Consider the following 16454-nt stretch of genomic DNA (forward strand, 5'->3'; position numbering starts at 1 on the left):
CATTTCAGCCCGGCGTTGCCCGGGTGTTTGGAGGTGTGTGTTGAGCAAAAAAAAAAAAAAAGAAAGCAACACCTTAACATTTATTGTTTTGGGCTCAAATGAAGTCATTAAGTTAGATCCATGTCCAAGGAACCTATATCTAAAATTTCAAGTGTTGGCGGAGGAGATTGGTTTAGTTCTCAAAGGTCAAATCGTTGAACTTTATCCACTTAACAGACAAATTTCTGGCTGCAAACGGATTACAAAGATTTTCCCAAATTTCAGTACCCTGTATATCAAATTTCGAGTCTGTAGACTGACAATTGGCAGAGTTATTGCGTAGGAAAATGTACCCGCATACACACACACACACGTTTACTTTTATATATATGTAATAAATATTTATATGAAATGCTGATATCTATACGGCTCCATCTTTATTTCTTTTCAAACCGGACGTGACCTTTACAATCGAATGTGCTTCAATGCTTTTCACCAAAAACGAAAAGACAGAATTTCTTGACAAAATCACGTGATTTGCTCCTCCTCGTTCTAGTATTTCTTCTTTCTTACTTTTCAGAAGTTTCGTTTTAAGCTTTAAAAAAAACAAAACTAAAATAAAATGATTGTAATGAGACCCCCCCCTCTTTCCCAACTTTACGCACCTCGTATACAACGGAACTTTTTTAGACACTCTCCTTTTTACAAAAAAATAAAAAAAATAAATAAATAAAATAAAGCGATACGGCGCCCGAAGCAAACAGAGAAAAACTTTGGTATTCTTGCGCACGTACACAAAATATATAGAGAAATAGAAAGGAACGAACCGTATTATGTGCTCATCAACGTTTCGTCTTTATTTCGAGACTTCCTCTGGATGAATGAGATTAAGAAACAAAAAACACCAGTACAAAATATTTGAAAATGTTTCACGTGCAAAGTGTGACGCTGTTCAATTTCAGAAAAACGGAAAAAGACGTTGGAAATTCAAAAAGGAGGTGGGTGGGGGCTTGCGCTGTTAAAGAGAGGGAAATCTTAGTGACGTCATATAGTCGTTAATGTAATTTTAAAATGTTTGCTAGGTAGCATGGTGGCGATGCGGCGTAGGCTTCATTAGGAGCGAAAACCGCCCCCTTAAGTAAACACTTCAAATCTCCACACTAACGTAATGTACTTGCAATAACCCTTATCCCTGAGTGGCTTCCGGGCCTTGATAAGTGGTGATCACTGTGTAAAAAAAAAAAAAGACTAAGTGAAATTATAGAATGTTGGGGGAAGCTTTATTGAATTCTAAATAATGGAGAAGCTTCTATAATTCCACTTCGTCTTTTTCGCTCCTAATGAAACCTACGCTAGACGCCGCATCTCCACCATGCTACCTAGCACCTTCTCTACTCTTCTGATGAGAAGCATTAGGCTTCAAAATGCCTTGGCATAAAGAGTCCCTTCTATCCCCCATGTTTTGACAAGCTTCTGGGTTTGACCTTTACTCCTGATCTGAAATGGAACACGTACATCAAGTCTGTTGCCAAGGTCGCAGGAAAGATGGTGGGATCCTTCTACCGCTCCAGAAGATATCTCACTACTGATGCAATTCTCTATCTATATAAAAGCCAAGTACGGCCAAGGATGGAATACTGTTGCCATATCTGGGCAGGAGCTGCCAAAAACAGCCTATCATGCCTTGACAGAGTACAAAATAGACTTCGTGGTTTAGTGGGGGACGCCCTTTTCTCTACCCTGCAACCCCTCTCCCACAGAAGAGACGTTGCGAGCCTATCCTTGTTTTATCGTTATTTTCATGGCAGGTGCTCGTCTGAACTCCAATCCCTGGTCCCCCCTCGCCAATCTTTCACGAAAAACACCCGTCTAGCTGAATCCACTGTGAAAAATTTCCCCCACTCTATATCTGTGCCTAAATCAAAACGCGGATTTCATGAGCAAAGCTTCTTTCTTAGAACTGCACGCCTGTGGAACTCTGTTCCGTCTGCCTGCTTCCCTCCGGACTACAACTTGGATGTCTTCAAGTCTAATGTTAACAAATTCCTAATGAACCGCCCCCCTAATTAAACACTTCATAAAATCTCCTCACTAACGTGATGTACTTACAATAACCCTTATCTCTGAGTGGCTTCCGGGCCTTGATAAGTGGTGATCACTGTGTAAAAAAAAAAAAAAAAAATTATTTGTATTCCATTACATTTTCACCCCAAACAAGGCACATTGCCACTTTGATGTAGGGGGCTACTATTAGAGACACAGGCTACAGGGGTACTAGGTGGGGAGTTGGGCAGCAAGATGTCGGTTCACGTTACACTTGAACTTCTGCATGTCAGTACAGTTGAGGAAGCAGGAACCTGGCAGGGAGTTCCAAAGTCTACCGGTTCTGCGGAAGAAACTACTGGAGTAGAAGGAAATGGACTCTCTTCCGTCCATTTCGCGATATATGAGCTCCTTCGCAAATAAATAAAGAATAAATAATAAATTTCTTGGACTAGATAAGCGCCTCATGTGTAAAAATATATATACCTTTACTAACGCGTTAAGAACGTAGCTAAAATAAATGTAGTTCAAGAAATTTAAATGTAATTTGAACCGAAGCATATAAACGTATCCAGATTTTAAACGAAGCAGTAATAAAGAACTGCCTGAAAACGATTGATGAAATTCGATTGAAATTACTTGCAAAAAAAAAAAAATGGACAAGGACGACTATGGAACTTTCTTGCACAAATTCACTTGGGAAATAAGAATTACAATTCGAAAAGTAAAAGAAATTACAAAAAATTCTCATTAAGCAAAAACACTCCGTGCTATTCGACAGTACTTTTCTGAATATATATATATATATATATATATATATATATATATATATATATATATATATATATATATATATATATATATACATATATATATATGATGAAAATAATGGAAATAGTATTCCGACAAAATAGAGAAAATAAAAAAGGAACAAACCGTATTATGTGTTCACCAACGTTTCGTCTTTATTTTATTTTTATTTTATATATATATATATATATATATATATATATATATATAATTTTTTCTACCCCCGCCATATCCATGACTTTTTTGTTTGTTTTAAATCGTATTTTCCTCGATTTAGCTTTGATAAGTGAGGAACGAAACCTGGTTAGCTAACCTTTTATTTTCATTTTTGATTTTTTAAATTCATTATGCTTTTTGGTCCGTATTTAGCCGTTATAAAATTCTGTACCCCCCGGGAAAATTTTCAAATATATATATATGATGATGATGATGATTGCAACGTCTTGTCAGACGAGTGCCACTCCCTCAGACATTTAAAACCCATGAGCCCAAATGCCTGAGGGAGTATCTATACAAAGATGATGTTACAGAGTCTTAGCTTTGTACGACAGCTAAGTCTCTCTCTCGGTTCAAAATGTTGAGATCCAGCAATAAGCAAGAGCAAGATAGCCAGCAACAAATTAAACTGCAGACCAGCTTAATGCGAGTACTGGTCTCCCGCTTTATGGTTTTTTAAATCAGAGATTTGCTTCTCCTAGAAAGGTTGCCTTCACCACGGCTTACGGGATCCCTCTCCACCCCAATACACATATACACACACACACAAATATACACGGTGCTAGTTGGCCGTTGGCCTAGAAAAAGAGTTCATTCGCTCTTTATATCTATCTATCTATCTATATATATATATATATATATATATATACATATATATATATATGCATATATATACATATATATATATATATATATATATATATATATAATTCAAACACTACCGTGTTTGAATATATGGTTAAGTGCCAGTTTTAGTCATTTAGAACTGCTTTAAAGTTTCGACCAAATCTCAAACAAGTATTACAGTTCACCTTCTCAGTTACATTGTGAAAACAAAATTTTATTTTTGTTCAGTAAAACAAAAGTTTTGATGAATTTTCTGCTGTTCAAGATCTTAAAAATATGTAAGTGCGTGAGCGATGCTTTTTATGACTGTTTTCCATAGAAACCACGTCGCTGCATCGACTACTGTTGCTACTACTACAGATTATTATTACTGGAGAAGTAACAAGTGAAACAGACAGAATGAAAACATTAAAGGGAGATAATTAGGGGGATTTTATTGAAAGCAGACTAGTGCCGTTAATTGTTATTACATATGTGTTTATGTGGAGCCAAAAAAATAAGACTGGAATTTAAAAAAGAACAAATAAATTTTTAGAAGCCTGGAAAAATCATGGATTACAATGGAAAAATGCGAGCATGAAAAGTAATATGGTTAAGCTTAAACATGGAAAAGTAAAGGACTAGTTCTTAAAACTGCAAAAATAAGGACGAGATCTTCTAGTAAAAAATATAAATTTATAAATTAAAATATTGCAGCATTAAGAAGTTTTTTAACATTATATAATCAATTCTTAATGCTGCAATATTTTAAGTTATAAATTTATATTTTTTACTAGAAGATCTTGTCCTGTTCTTTTCCAGTTTTAATCTTAACCATATTTCTGTTCAAGCTCGCATTTTTCTATTGTAATATATATATATATATATATATATATATATATATATATATATATATATATAATTGATAAATTATTTTCTACTGTAAGATATATATATACATATATATATATATATATATATGTATATATATATATATATATATATATATATATATATACTAGCAAAAGTACCCGTGGTTGACTCGTTTCGAAAACAGCCTACAGAAAATGGACTCTAATTTATGAAAGTATGATAGGTAATGAAAAGGAGGGGTTGTAAATTTGGGTTGAATTTGGGGGTATCAAAACCAAAGCAAAATATAATGAAAGTAAAAATGAAATAGATACACCCCATAATTTATTATCCCATACCTGTTCACACTGAAACACTTATCACAATATTCTATGGATCTATATTAAAAAACCTTGTTAAACTTTGTGACATATTTCCATTCTATGAAGGTCAGGTGCGAACGAACACCCCATAATTTGATTATACCATATTTCTTTAAACTGAAATATAATTATCAAAGTATACTTATGCAGATAGATGTGAAAAGTCCTTATTAAAGTGTGTGCCTATTTTCTTTCTATGGAGCCCAGGCGCCAACGCAGACCCCACAATTTTATTATACATCCCTATTTAAGTAAAAACATATTTGTCAAAGTATTATTATGTACATCTATATTAAAAACACTTGTAAACGTTTTTTTAAAAAATTTTAATTTCCATACTTTGTGGACCAGGCGCGAACGCTGACCCCGCAATTTTAATGAACCACCATTATGCCAGATCAAACATACCGATTCCTGTGTCTCGGTACATCTTCTATCATTATATGTAATCAGTTTTTTAAAATAGTCAACCATATAGGAGCCTAATTGTGACCAGACACACACACCCACACACACCCACCCACACACATTCAGCTTTATATACATATATATATATATATATATATATATATATATATATATATATATATATATATATGTATATATTATTGCAGTAAAGTTTAGTTTCTTAGAAATACAACCAATCAGACAACATGTGTCTACCGGAAAGTGCTCAATGAATAAACAGAGCAGGTATATGAAATTTATTTATACAAACATTGATGGCTACATATGTGCATACATGTTTCTGTAATTACCCGTGCTGGGGAGATTATGTCTTCAGGTCAAGAATTACCATCGAAAACTCTCCCCAGCACGGGTGATTACAGAAACATGTATGCACATATGTAGCATTAATGCTTGTATAAATAAATTTAATATTATATATATATATATATATACATACTAGCATTTCAGCCCGGCGTTGCCGGGGTGTTTGGAGGTGTATGCTGAGCAAAAAAAAAAAGAGTAAATTTTTTTTAATTTGACCCCTATTATGACCCCTTAAAATTTATAGTTTCGGGCTCAAATCACTTTATTAAATTAGATCCAGGTTCAAGGAACCTATATCTAAAATTTCAAGTGTCTAGACCCAAAATTGTCGGAGGAGTTTGGTAGAGTTCTTAAAGGTCAAATCGTTGAAATTTAACCCCTTAACAGCCAAATTTCTGGCTGACACCCGTCACATCGATTTTCCCAAATCTCAGTACCCGGTATTTCAAATTTCGAGTCTATAGACTAAAAATTGACAGAGTTATTGCGTAGGGAAATGTACACAGACAGACAGACAGACAGACACGTTCACTTTTATAGATATATAGATATATATATTCTCAGCGTTAGACGTGCAGATAAGATGGACGGCTCTTTATCTTGTTTGTTTTAATATTTTTATTTGTATTTTTAATGCATTATATTTGCTTTTTAATGGCGCACAAAAGATTTGTTTTTAACTTCCAATATTCAGCGAACGATATCGCCACTGGGAAAAAAACTGGTTAAAACTTGGAGAAAACTCGCATGAATTCAAATGTTTGTTTATTTACCAATGAGGAAAGCAAATCCGCCCCTTTCATACCTCTCCTCCTCTTTCGCATTCTCCCTCCATCCTTTACACCCCCCGCCTTTATACTGCATAGACCCACATACACGTAATGGCATATTTATGTACTAGCAAATGTATTCTGTCTCCGTAGACTAGATGAAAATATGAACGAACATATGTTACATTAATCCCTATATGGGTATTTTTATATACTTGAAAGTTTACCAATTCTTAAGACGACAAGGATAAGGGTTAAGTCTAACGGTGTGGGCTGTAGGAAAGTATATATACTTTGGCTATGACCGTGAACGTTGCCCTTAACCATGAAAAATAGTGTGCACCATCCCGAAGTAGAGGAACCATCCTCATGCCAGGTTTGGCCGTGATTGGTCCAGTGGTTTAGATCGTAGGAGAGCATATATATATATATATATATATATATATATATATATATATATATATATATATATATATATGGTAAAACTGGCAATTAGTAAAAATTTGAAGAGAGTGCTCAATACTATTGCAGAGCCAATATGTGTTTTACTTTTTTTTATTACCGTTTTATCTCTTTGGTTACATATGTTTCGGATGTTTGACCATGTTTACGATTCAACAACCTCGTCAGACCTTACAGAAATGATTGTTAGTTATGCTAAATAATTACCACTTGTTAGTTAGCATAACTAACAACATCTTCTGCAAGGCCCGACGAGGCTGTTGAATCGTAAACATGATCCAACATCCGAAACATATGTAGTCAAACAGATAAAACGGTATTAAAAATAAAACACATATTTGCTCTTTTTTTTTTTACACAGTGATCACCACTTATGAAGCCCCGGAAGCCACTCAGGGATAAGGGTTATTGCAAGTACATTATTGAGCACTCTCTTGAGGTTTTTACTAATTACCAGTTTTGCCATATATATATATATATATATATATATATATATATATATATATATATATATATATATATATACATACAGACATACCTGTATATATATATATATACCTGTATATATATATATATATATATGTATGTAGAAAAAGTATTTTTATTCATGCACATTTTTATATGCATTTTTAAATATATATATATATATATATATATATATATATATATATATATATATATATATATATATATATATGAGAAATCTGTCAAGGCAGGATAAGATCTTTCTAGCAGCTCCTGTCGAGATGTGGCAACAGTTCTTCAGTCTGGGACTTACCTGGCTTTTATAAAGTTAGAGAATTGTATTAGTAGTGAGATATCTACTGGAGCGGTAGAAGTATTCCACAAATATTCCAGCGACGTTGGCAACAGATTTGATGCGCGTGTTCGATTCCAGATCAGGAGTAAAAGTCAAGCTTAGAAGCTTATCAAACCATGGAGCCTCCCCAAGACGAGGGCCAATCATCTTAATTAATGCCAGAGCTATTAGTTCTATGTTTTAACTTTTAGTTTTGAAGCAAGCATGTTTTCATAGCCCAGGCATTAACGCCAAAGGAAAACGTAAATCGTAAGCTAAACATTTTGGTTTCCATTCTCGGTGGTGGCGCATGAGTCGTGTTTTTTTAAAACTTTTATATTATTACTATATATTTTAATTCCAATATAATATGATAATATATACGAAATCTGCATTAATCAAAATATTATATCAAAGCGTATTTTACGACCGGGCAATGCCTGGTGGTCTGCTAATATAATAATAATAATAATAATAATAATAATAATAATGCAATCGTATTTTTATGATATGAACGTTTGTATAGAAATCTAGCTCCATATATATGCCGGACGGAGGGATTCGTCAAATCCTATTTAAGAATATTCAAACTTATTACGAAACGTGTTGGGCCTAGGGAAGTATAAAACACACCCGTTTTGTTAATTTATTTTTATTTCGGACTATTATTCTCATCTTTATTAGTTGTTGTTGTTTTTTTTTATCTTTTATTGGTTTGTTTATTCACAACGTTTCGGCCAACTATTCCTCTGGCCTTCGCCAGGTGGTAACCGCGACGGATAGGAACTTCCAATCTCCTAACTGCATTCTCAGCAATTACTGCCTTCCATAGTTGTTGTCGTCTCAGCACGTTTTGGCAAAGTAAACCTCTAGCACGCTTTGGGTAGGATTGAAACCGCTATCTTCAGACAATTTTCACCTGGAACCGTAGAGATTCAACGTCTCTATCAACTACGCCACGGGTCCCGAAGGGCGATCAAGGTTGGATTCTTTGATCTTATAAATCCACGTTTATTTATTATCTGATCTTCCATAGTAGGGCCCGTACCGATTGGTGTATGTATTATTCCTTAATTGGAATTCATTTTTGAGATTGCTGAGAATGCAGTTACCACCTGACGAAGGCCAGGGAAATAATTGGGCGAAACGTCGTGAAAAAAAACAACAACTAATAAAGATGAGAATAATAGTTCGAAATAAAAATAAATTAATATATATAATGCCTATCGCAAAAATGAATTCCAAATAATGAATAATATATATATATATATATATATATATATATATATATATATATATATATATATATATATATATATATATATATATATACATCTTGGTTTATGAAAATCAAACACGAAATAACTTTCATAGTTTAGACAGGAAACAACAATAAGCTTACTTCCGGTTTTAAAGGCAGCTCTTGTCAGCTATTAATAGTTAAATATAAATTAAATAAAAAATAAATAAAATAAATCGAATTTAAATAATATTTCTAAATAGAACAATTAAACAATTCTATCACAACAAAGAATTAATAACATGAAAATAATTATTAAATAAGGTTTTCTTTTTTATAATATGCAAATTAGGTTATTCATTGAATGTAAATTTCTTTTGAATAAATTTTATATATATATATATATATATATATATATATATATATAAATCATGCTGGAATAAACGTGTATGAAAGTCCGTTTTCAGTATTAGAACATATTCGTGAAATATTCGTGTACATTAATTAAATTGTGAACAAAGAAACTGACATGAATGAGGCTTTATTTAAATACGAGATTCAATCAAATAAGCATACACATCTGAGATTCATAAATATAGAGAGAAATATATCGGTACAAAGAGAGAAAAAAAATAGCGAAATAAAATATTTAATATTTTTAAATGTGAGACCACGAACAGTTTGAACGTTATTTGGCCCACCCACTTAGTCGGATTTGGACCTTAGAATTAACCCTCGTCAGTTTGTTCCCCAAAATATCAATAACTAGTCATTACATTTTCCTGACATTTTTCATGAAGTTACAACTACCTAGGGAGGAAATGTAACATTCTCGGATTTTTTGATATAAAAAAAAAAATTAGTTTCGTCCCCCAGGGGTCAAAAGAAGTCAAAATGACTAAAAATTGCACTTCTGGGGACATAGAATCTTTTCTGACCATTACATTTTGCTGACAATTACTCTTAAGTAAGATCACATGGACGTCTGAAAAAAAAATTCTGACCCTATGAACATTTTTGTTGCCACCCCAGTATTCCAAATGGCCAAAAATAACACTTTCCGACCATTATATTTTACTGAACATTGAATTGAAAAACATGCCCACATGCATATACCTCTGAAAACTTAATATTTGACTCTGGGAAAATTCTGGGGCTGGTGCCCCAGGGTATCTTAGGGTTGAAAAACACACCTTTGTGGGGCTAATTTTTATTTTTCTCTCAAAATTCAAGGCATCAGTCGGGGAAGCATATAGTTTTCGGCTTGTTCACATTATTTTTAAACATGTCCATTTCCGACGACTCTCGTAGACTTATAATACAAAATTCAAGCAAGCAAGGAAGCCTAACGGGTCCACACAAATTATTATATACATATTTTACACATAAGTCTAAGTTGTATAAACTCGAATGACGAAATAAAAACAGGGAATTAAATTCCTTTATTAAAATAGCACAAAATTCCCTATTGTCTGCTTTTATAAAAATTAGGATCCATTTCTTATGCATTTAAAAAATTCACTGTCTTTATCTCTTGATGACTTTTAACAAAATAAAAATGTATTTTCCTCATAGGAAAAGAAAATGGAAGAAAGAAAATTCAATTTTGTCTACATTTTAAAACAACCCCCAACGTTCAGGAAACGAATTTCTTTATCGTGGTGAATTCAAGCAAAACTAAAACGTATCATACACTTATCCAACTAAACGTAAGGCAAAAAAAAAGAAAAAGAAGAAAAAGAAAGTTTAACCCTCGTGAGTCGATTTACCCGTCATTGCTCGTTATCAGCTTACAGGTAGTTTGACTTTAGTATTTCTGTACTAAATGACCGGCGCTATTTCGAAACATGGCTGACTTTTCTTTAAAATTATAGGACGAGGTAATTAGTGTCCTATAATCTAGGAAAACAGAAGGCTTTTAAAATGAACAGAAGACAATTTTTAATCGTTGACAAAAGCTATTTTTTGTCTGGGATTGGTCGCAGGTCGCACTTTTCCCTTGTATTTTTTTTCATATTTTTTCTTGCAAAAACAAAAAACAGATTTTCGTTTCAAACTGTTTTTTCGACCAGTAAACCAATAATAAAAGAATAGTTAAAGATTGGTAAAACAAATAGGAAAGAAATGGTAAAATAATGGTAAAAAAAGTTTAAAGCATGTTAAAACGAATGGTAAAACGAATGGTGAAAAGAATGTTAAAAAGAATGGTAAAAAGAATGGTATAAAGAATGCTAAAAAGAATGGTAAAAAGAATGCTAAGAAGAATGGTAAAAATAATTGTAAAAAGAGTGGTAAAAAGAATGGTAAAAAGAGTGGTAAAAAGAATGGTAAAATAAATGGTAAAATAAATGGAAAATAGAATGGTAAAAAGAATGGTAAAAAGAATGTTAAAACAAATGGTAAAAAGAATGTTAAAAGAATGGTAAAAATAATGGTAAACGAATGGTAAAAATAATGGTAAAACGAATGGTAAAATAATGTTAAATAGAGTGTAAAAAGGATGGTAAAACAAATGGTAAACGATAGGTAAAAATACTGGTAAAACGAATGGTAAAAAGAATGATGAAAAGAATGGTAAAACAGATGATAAAAATAGTGGTAAAAGAATGGTAAAACAAAGGGTAAAAAGAATGGTAAAAGAATGGTGAAACGAATGGTAAAAAGAATGATAAAAAGAGTGGTAAAAAGAATGGTAAAATGAATGGTAAAACAAATGGTAAAAAGAATGGTAAAAGAATGGTAAAACGAATGGCAAAAAGAATGGTAAAAAGAATGGCAACAAGAATGGTAAAAAGAATGGCAAAAAGAATGGTAAAAAGAATGGCAAAAAGAATGGTAAAAAGAATGCCAAAAAGAATGGTAAAAAGAATGGTAAAAAGAATGGTAAAAAGAATGGCAAAAAGAATGGTAAAAAGAATGGCAACAAGAATGGTAAAAAGAATGGTACTTACTTATTGTATGTGGAACAACTAGATGTAATGGAAGGTTGTTTGTGGTTCGAATGTAAGCAATCAACGTTAAACACTTTTTCGTATCAAAAAGTGCGAGAAGTGATTAAATATAAGTGATTGGCAGGGTACAAAGTCAAATCGCGTTGATTCGAAGAACGTGACTTTTTAGAGTTTTTGTTCGCTTTTATCTGAAAAATATTAAAAAAATATACATACATTAATAATGCGTTACATTATCTGAAAAATATCAAAAAAATATACATACATTATCTGAAAAATATTTAAAAAATATACATACATTATCTGAAAAATATTAAAAAAATATACATACATTAATAATGCGTTCGAAAAACATTTAAATATTTCTAAATATACGAAGTGCTATCAATAAGTTTCGTATGCACAATTTTATTAATACACACATTAAACTTTAGTTCCTTTCGAAGTAATCTCCTCTGGATACAATACACTTGTTGTACCGGTCCAACAACTTCAGGAAGGCCTCATGGAAGTCCGCTTTTGTGAGCGTGTCAATGACCCTTGTCGCCGCTTTTTTTCAATTTCTCAGTTGTGTCATAATGACAGCCTCCAAGGTTTTCCTTGAGCTTAGGGAATAACCAAAAGTCACAGGGAACAAAGGGAGGGACTGTGACAAGGCTGGAGCACCCTTGGGTAGAACTTTGTATGATTCTTCTGCATTGTCAGTTCCTCACAAATACTTATGCAAACAGTTCCTACACTGGCATCAAACTGTGCACTTATTGACGCATGATGGTCCTTATCCATGAAATTCTTTATTTGGCCAATCAACTCGTGTTCTGACTTCCTTATTTTTTCTCCCACCTCTGATCATGCCTCACAGATTCACTGCCCTTTTGAATTTTTATGCCACTAAAAAAAACTGGTGCTCGATTCATGCAAGATGGACCAAAAGCAGTCTGAAGTATTCCATACGTTTCTGGTAATAATGATGTGAGGATTGAAAAAAAAGGTAATATTTGAGTTGGTTCATCAACATTTCCAAAGTAATGCATTTAATCAATGCAACACTAACAACTCAGAACTATTTTTGTAGAACGACTTTGGCTTCGAATACGGCATAGTGTTCAATATCACTTCTTTGCATGAGCTAAAATCCTGACTGGAGTATAATCTCTTTTAAGGTCATCTTAACCACTTTTATCTCAACAGAACAAAATCAAAACGACGTGTAAATGCCACTGCTTTGCATGAAGATTATTTTTCATCATCAGAAAGCAATGTTTGTTAAACCTACAAAGCTTAGACATTTTCATTGTTCTAAAAATTAACAGTAATTTTTGAAGAATTTATCTAATTTGACTCAAAGTTAGGCACATTCTACTTGAAGGTTAGTGCTTTATAAATAGTATATAAATCAAGTTATTTGTAACGCCATCTATATGAAAGTCCCATAACTTATTTATTGAAGTGTATTTCGGATGTTTCCAGTAAAGAGGTGAGTGATGGACATTTGGACTGGTGACAATGTTATGGAAAAATCAAAGTGTTTTGATAATGGAAGAAAGTTTGTTTTTTTTAATTTTTTTTTTTAATTCAATTTTCACCCCAAACAAGGCACAGTGCCACTTTGAAGCAGGGGGCTACTATCAGGGACTTGATTAGCGGGGTAATTATGAAGGGAAATGAGTAGAAAGATTTTTGTTAACATTACACTTGAACTTCTGCATATCATTGCAGTTGGGAAAGCAGAATCTCGGAAGGGAGTTCCAAAGACCCGCAGTTCTGGGGAAGAAACTATTGGAGTAAAAGGCTTTCTTGCACCTAGGGATCTCTACTGTAAAGGGATGAGACTTAGTAGCTTGTCGGGTTTGTCGGGGGTAGCAAGTGTTTGCAGTTCGTCAGAGCATTCACCATTGAGGTATTTGTAGAACAGGCAGAGGGATGCAACATCTCGTCGATGGGACAGAGGCTGAAGCCTAGATGACAGTTCATGACCTATCAGGTTGGCGACTCTCTTTTGAACCCTGTCCAGGAGCGAGAGACAAGCAGCAGATGCACCAGCCCAGATGTGACAACAGTACTCCATACATGGGCGAATGGTTGCCTTATAGAGGTATAGGATACTGTCAGGCGTAAGTAGTTTTCTAGCACGGTAGAGGGAGCCAACCTTCCTTGCAGCAGCCTTGGCAATGCTCTCAATGTACCTATTCCAGTTCATATTCCCTGTAAACGTTAGGCCGAGGAGTTTAAAAGAAGTAATTTCAGGTAATGTGTTCTTGGCCATTGCTATTGGTGGTAGAGAAAGTTTCTTGTAGTTATTGAAGGAAACAAGCTTAGTCTTAGCAGCATTGAATGTGACCAACCATTTTTGTCCCCATTCCACTACGGATTGGAGGTCATCCTCTAGTGTTTCTGCCATTTCCTTTTGAAATAAGACTGGAATTTAATGCAGAAATAATTCAATCAGAAATATGTAAAATAACAATATGCTTAGAAAGATGTTTGATAAAATAGAATTGGAATGTTTGGTTTTAACAAGCAAAGATACGTGACAAAAAAAAACAGGCAATGATCTTTGGTTACGTAGATTCATGACGTAACGAGTTTAGAAACACCTTAGAAAATTAGTAGTAGAGTCTGTAAGGAGCTGCCGAGAGTAAGGGTCGACAGACGGAATGGTACCCAGCAAGGAGAAGATAATTTAGATGTAGACAAGACTGTATATGCATTCAACTTTTCCAAGATGGAAACGATGTTTGGAATAAAAGTTGCCGAAAATAAACTAGAGGTCTATTGCTCGTGGTAAAATTTTCGTCCTAGCTGTCCGTTCAACAAGATCAAAGATGGGACAAGCGTAAGTGGAAAAATGCTGTCATCCCACACAATGGTATTTACCCCTTTTGTTGAACGTATGTACTTCCTTTGCCTGGCAAGAGACATAGATGTTTATTCTGTCCCTTATTGGTCGTTATATGTGAACTAGACGATCACAGTTAAATACATGTATGAAGAACAGACACAATTAATAAGACAATCGTTATATATATATATATATATATATATATATATATATATATATGAACAAATGATTAATAAAACATGTTAAAAGACACCTTGAAAAAGAGTTAAAAACATATTTAATTTTAAAAAAGGAAGCACAAGATAAGTGGATAGTCCTTAATCCGCGGAGTTTCGAAGAAATACTCTCCTTCTCATCAGAGGGCAGGAATTAGCAAATACGGGATCGGATTTTGCATGTAAAAGTATTTAGTGAAACTACAAGTAAGTCACAGATCTTACTTGGTTAAAAAAGGGCGAGGTAAGGGGAGTAGGAGGTAAAAGAAAAATGATAAGAAGATTTCACATGAAAAATTTCCAATCCAACAGGTAAGTTCCAAATGGTCCAAAATGATCCAAAAAGCAGAATTCCTTCGAAAAAAATCACAAATGGATTGAATTCCAAATCTTTAAAAGAAAAGTTCAAATGTGCACAGAAAAAAAGCACTGGAGAGAATATTTAAAACACGTCTGCCAAGGCCGGAAGAATCATGTAAATAAAGGTTTTAAACCCCCCGCCCCAAAACGGAAAAACGGTGAAAGTTTAAATTTGAAAAGCATCAATTGTGATGGATGGCTCTCGTCTGGGTGAGGCCCCGTGTTTTGACAAGCTTCTGGGTTTGACCTTTACTCCTGATCTGAAATGGAACACGTACATCAAGTCTGTTGCCAAGGTCGCTGGAAAGATGGTGGGATCCTTCTACCGCTCCAGAAGATATCTCACTACTGATGCAATTCTCTATCTATATAAAAGCCAAGTACGTCCAAGGATGGAATACTGTTGCCATATCTGGGCAGGAGCTGCTAAAAACAGCCTATCCTGCCTTGACAGAGTACAAAATAGACTTCGTGGCTTAGTGGGGGATGCCCTTTTCTCTACCCTGCAACCTCTCTCCCACAGAGGAGACGTTGCGAGCCTATCCTTGCTTTATCGTTATTTCCATGGCAGGTGCTCGTCTGAACTCCAATCTCTGGTTCCCCCTCGCAAATCTTTCACGACAAACACCCGTCTAGCTGAATCCACTGTGAAAAATTTCCCCCACTCTATATCTGTGCCTAAATCAAAACGCGTATTCCATGAACAAAGCTTCTTTCTTTCACGCCTGCGGAACTCTGTTCCGTCTGCCTGCTTCCCACCGGACTACAAATTTGATGTCTTCAAGTCCAACGTTAACAAATTTCTAATGAACCGCCGCCTTAAGTAAACACTTCATCAAATCTCCACACTAACGTAATGTACTTGCAATAACCCTTATCCCTGAGTGGCTTCCGGGCCTTGATAAGTGTTGACCACTGTGTGTTAAAAAAAAAATAAAAGCAAGGTCAAACTGACCCAGACAAAAAGCGTGAAAGTTACGGTTAATAATTAGGTCAACTTAAAGGATTGTATTTCTTCGAAATATTAAAGATTAAGGACTATCCACTTATCTTGTGCTTCCTTTTTTAAAATTAAATATGTTTTTAACTTTTTTTCAGGATGTCTTTTAACATGTTTTATTACTCATTTGTTCATATTATAAGCTCTATTTC

At 34.0% G+C, this 16454-nt stretch overlaps 1 protein-coding gene across 2 annotated transcripts in view; it reads right to left on the reverse strand.

The window, feature by feature from the left end:
• Positions 1-16454, reverse strand: part of LOC145269875 (carboxypeptidase D-like) — a 1225495-nt gene that overhangs the window by 919626 nt on the left and 289415 nt on the right. For both annotated transcript variants that reach the window (XM_080125621.1, XM_080125622.1), the window contains exon 2: positions 11886-12073. The gene's annotated coding sequence lies outside the window, so the exon portion shown is untranslated. The remainder of the gene's footprint in view (positions 1-11885; positions 12074-16454) is intronic.

The sequence above is a fragment of the Euprymna scolopes genome, chromosome 45 (genome assembly GCF_053919585.1).
Source record: "Euprymna scolopes isolate OS-2025 chromosome 45, ASM5391958v1, whole genome shotgun sequence".
Lineage (NCBI taxonomy): Eukaryota > Metazoa > Mollusca > Cephalopoda > Sepiida > Sepiolidae > Euprymna > Euprymna scolopes.